Genomic DNA, 4,500 nt, shown 5'->3' on the forward strand with positions numbered 1-4,500 from the left:
ACGCGTGCAGCTTCAGCTGTCGGTTGGCAACCAGAGCGCGCGAGACAGGTCTCCAGAAGGCGCTGCAGACTGCTAATGCGCGCCGCCTCCTGCAGCGCTAGCGCGGTCTCCCTCGGAGACCTACGTTATTGAATGCTGGTCTTCAGCCTGGACTGGACTCTCCCCAGAAGTTAAAATGACTGTGGGGTTCAGCCCTTCTGTCCTGCCCATAGCTACACGGAACCTCCAGATTCAGATACAGTGTGCTTCCAATGGCTGGGGTGACCTTCCTTCCTGACTTGTTTTGTGAACTTGCTGAAGGCATCTAGGAAGCTCCTCAGATGGACCCTGATCCAGCATTGTTCCTGCTTGTATTCTTAAAAAGTGACAGGCACCTGAAGGATTTGGAAGCTGGCTTTACAAGTCTTATGATCTTAATCCCCATCACCTATCTTTTTTACAGAGACCACGGACTCAGCACTTCTTCCCTTCCTGTAGTTCTATGGAATCCATTTCCTTGGTGGTTTATTTGGACCCCTGCTAGGGGAAAGGAGAATAAGATTTTTTTTCCCAAGTAAAATAAAAAGTAAACCTCATTACATTTACATTACATTACATTTTAGCTCCTGGGTTGCTGTCAGGGTTGCTGGTCTGCAGTGGGGCCTGTAGAACCACAGCTCCCTCCAGGCTATAGAGATCAGCTCCCCAGAGAAAATGGATGATTTGGAGGGTGGGCTGTAGGCCACTGAGGTCTGTGTCCTCCTCAGACTGCACCTCCAAATCGCCAGGAATTTCCCAATCTGGAGCTGGCAACTATAACTATCCTACTTTAAACTAGGAAAAGTTGGAGGCAGCAGCAAAAAAGGAAGAGCCAACACGAGGTGGATTGACTGAATCTAGTAAGCCATGGCCCTCAGTTTGCCAGACCTGAGTAAGACTCTAAAGGATAGGATGTTTTGGAGGTTATTAATTCATAGGGTTGCCATAAGTCAGAAGCAACTTCACAGCACTTAACACACCTTCTTCCACCTTAGATTAGAGTGGGAAGCACTAAAGGTTGGAGTTCTACCAGTGGTGGGATCCAAAAATTTTAGTAACAGGTTACCATGGTGGTGGGATTCAAACTGTGGTGTAGCGCCAATGGGGCTGGGCGGGGCACGATGGGAGCGTGGCTGGGCATTCTGGGGGTGGGGCATTCCTGGGCGGGGCTGTGGCAAGGACATAGCCACTGCGCTGGTCCTTGGGTGGGAAACGAATGCATGCAGGCGCAGGCTGCCACACACGCTGGTGCACCTCCTGCAAGACTGCTTCAAGTTCTGCGCGCTACTGCTGAGAAGAGGGGCATAACTAAGGTAAAAATCACGTGGCAAAATCATCAATTAGTAACCCCCTCTCGACACACACAAATAATTAGTAACCTACTCTCGGGAACCTGTGAGAACCTGCTGGATCCCACCTCTGAGTTCTACCAAACACATGAAGGGCTCAAAGAGCACAACCAACCCATAGCCGGTTGTGCTTAGAAGTTCTGCAGCCATTAACACAACAGCAGTAGAGGCCAACAAGGCCCATTCTGCTGACTTGGAAATGCTGTGATAAAAGTTTTTATATGTTAGATTTCTGCATCTGTTGAAAACTTAGGGAGTCCTCCCTAGGAAAAGGTGGGAGATGATAGAGAAAAGGTGGAGAAAGCCATTCCAATAAGGAACGAAACAGGTTGTCAGTAGTTCAGAATGGACAAATATTTGCACAGTGTTGAATATTTTAAGGTGGTTATCCCTATCACCAGAGTGCTTTAAATGGCTTTAAAGGGCGATTAGAAAAGCTCAGATAGTTTATCAACAGCCATTAGTATGGCTACATGGAATCTCCAGATCCAGATACAGTGTGCTTCCTGTGGCTGGGGTGGCCTTCTGGACTTGTCTGTGAACTTGCTGAAGGCATGTAGGGAGTCCCCTAGATGGACCCTGATCCAGCAGTATTCTTTGTACGTTCTTAAAAAGAAGAAGAAGAAGAAGAAGAAGAAGAAGAAGAAGAAGAAGAAGAAGAAGAAGAAGAAGAAGAAGAAGAAGAAGAGGAGGAGGAGGAGGAGGAGGAGGAGGAGGAGGAGGTTGGATTTATATCCCCCCTTTCTCTCCTGTAGGAGACTCAAAGGGGCTTACAATCTCTTGCCCTTCTCCCCTCACAACAAACCCCCTGTGAGGTAGGTGGGGCTGAGAGAGCTCCAAGAAGCTGTGACTAGCCCAAGGTCACCCAGCTGGCGTGTGTGGGAGTGTACAGGCTAATCTGAATTCCCCAGATAAGCCTCCACAGCTCAGGCGGCAGCACTGGGAATCAAACCCGGTTCCTCCAGATTAGATACATGAGCTCTTAACCTCCTATGCCACTGCTGCTCCTGTCAGGCACCTGAAGGATTTGGAAGCTGCCTTTTACAGGTCTTATGATCTTGAGCCTCAGCACCTATCTTTTATACAGATTAAAACAAGTACCCACCACGTCTTTCCTTCTCATAGTTCTGTGAAATCCATATCCTTGGTGAGTTATTTGGACCCCTGCTAGGAGAAAGGAGAATAAGATTTTTTCAAATAAAATAAAAAGTATATCTCATTTGCATGCAGCAGTGCAAAAACCCAAAATTATGCAAGCAGTGGTAAGGGAAAAAACCCCAAAATGTATGCTTGACATTATTAGGAAAAGACTGAAAATAAAACTGCCAATGTTGTAATGTCCTTGCATAGATCCAGGGTTCAGCTTCATGTGGAATACGGTTCACAGTTCTAGTTGGGTAATTTTTAAAAAAAGTTACTATAGAGGTGGAAAAGGTGCCAAGGCAAAATGATCAAGGGAACTTCTCTACAAGAAGGCAATAACACATCTGGAGATTTTCATTTTAGAGAAACATGGTAGATACAGAGGTTTTTTTTCCTCCTTTTCTCAAAATACAAATTATAGAAGCGGGATACCAGTGAACATGATGATGGGTGATGGATTCAGGTTACAAAAAATAAGTACTTCTTCACTCAATGCATGATTAATTTGTGGAACTCACTGCCACAATGTGTAGAGATTGCTATTAGGATACTATACAGCATGAAAAGAAAATTAAACAAAATTATAAAGGATAGATCAATCAATTTTTATAAAGGGAATAGCCTCCTTGAACCATAAAGAAGGCATAAACAAGTTAATAAATGAATGAAACAAATTTGTAAGGGTTCAATTTTTATAAACAGAACAGATTTGTCTTTGAAATTTTTAGACAGCTTCCCCCATAACTCATTGTTCATTGGATATATTGTAATGTCAGCTGGGTGACCTTGGGCTAGTCACAGTTCTTCAGAGCTCTCTCAACCCCACCTACTTCACAGAGTGTTTGTTGTGGAGGGGGGGAGAGGAAGGAGTTTGTAAGTCCCTTTGAGTCTCCTTACAGGAAAGAAAGGGGGGATATAAATCCAACTCTTCTTCTTCATCTTTATTTGTATGAAAAGAGTGTTTATTTTATGTATTTATTATATGTATTAGACTGGCCTTTATGACGTAGTTTTATAATTTTGTGACCTCTTGAGTCTCAGTGAGAAAGGCAGACTATAAATGAAATAAAATAGATAGAACCTCCATGTTCCGAGGCAGCTATTGCTGGAGGTAACAACTGCAGAAGGCTGAGGTCTCTGTGCATCTGCTTGTAGGCCTTCTGCGGCATCCAGTTATTGATTTCAGAATAAAGAATGTTGGTCAGGGTGGACATTGAATTTGATTCTTCCATTTCTTAAATCATTCCTCGTGACTCAGACTTTTGTGGAGACCAGCTATCTTGAGTTGGGGAGTTATTCCTCAGGTTTTTCCACCTCTACTAAGAGCCTTTAGAAGTAATCATTCGTAGTTTTGGAACTGGGTGTCATTAATATGCAAATGGCTGTAGTTTCATATGCCTCTGCGAAAATCCCCTGGTGATGCAGTAGAGGTCTTGAGTAGCTTCCTGACTATTTAGGCTGAAAGCAGATAAATTGAAACTGAATCCAGATAAGATGGAAGTGATGCTAAGTGGGAAGGCCAATGTCTTGAACTACCTAGTGCTTCCCATTTTTATGGGGTTCAACTGAAACTCACTGACTCGGAGCCTTGGGGGTATGCTGGATCCAGAGTTACTGCTGGAGAAACAAATTAATATGTCTGCATAAGATGACAACTTACCTCGACGGAGCCAATCTGGCAACTTGGATCCATGCCTTGATAATATTGAGACTAGGCTAATGCATTCTACATAGGTTTTCCGTCAAAGTCAATTTAGAGACTCTAGTGAGTTCAAAATATTGCCGTTAGGCTATTATTGGGAGCCTGATGGGGAAAATTGGGCTTCAAAGGAGGGAGTTGTGAACTCAGTGATAGTACATAAAGTAAAAACTATTTGAAAAATATTTATTTATTGATTAATAGACTGTACCTTAAACTCTTTACAGAAATCTCTTGGCAACAGCCCAGAGCAAGGTCAGTTACAGTGACATCATCAAGATTTGTAAATAG

This window comes from Sphaerodactylus townsendi, linkage group LG08, assembly GCF_021028975.2.
Source record: "Sphaerodactylus townsendi isolate TG3544 linkage group LG08, MPM_Stown_v2.3, whole genome shotgun sequence".
Taxonomy (NCBI): Eukaryota; Metazoa; Chordata; class Lepidosauria; order Squamata; family Sphaerodactylidae; genus Sphaerodactylus; species Sphaerodactylus townsendi.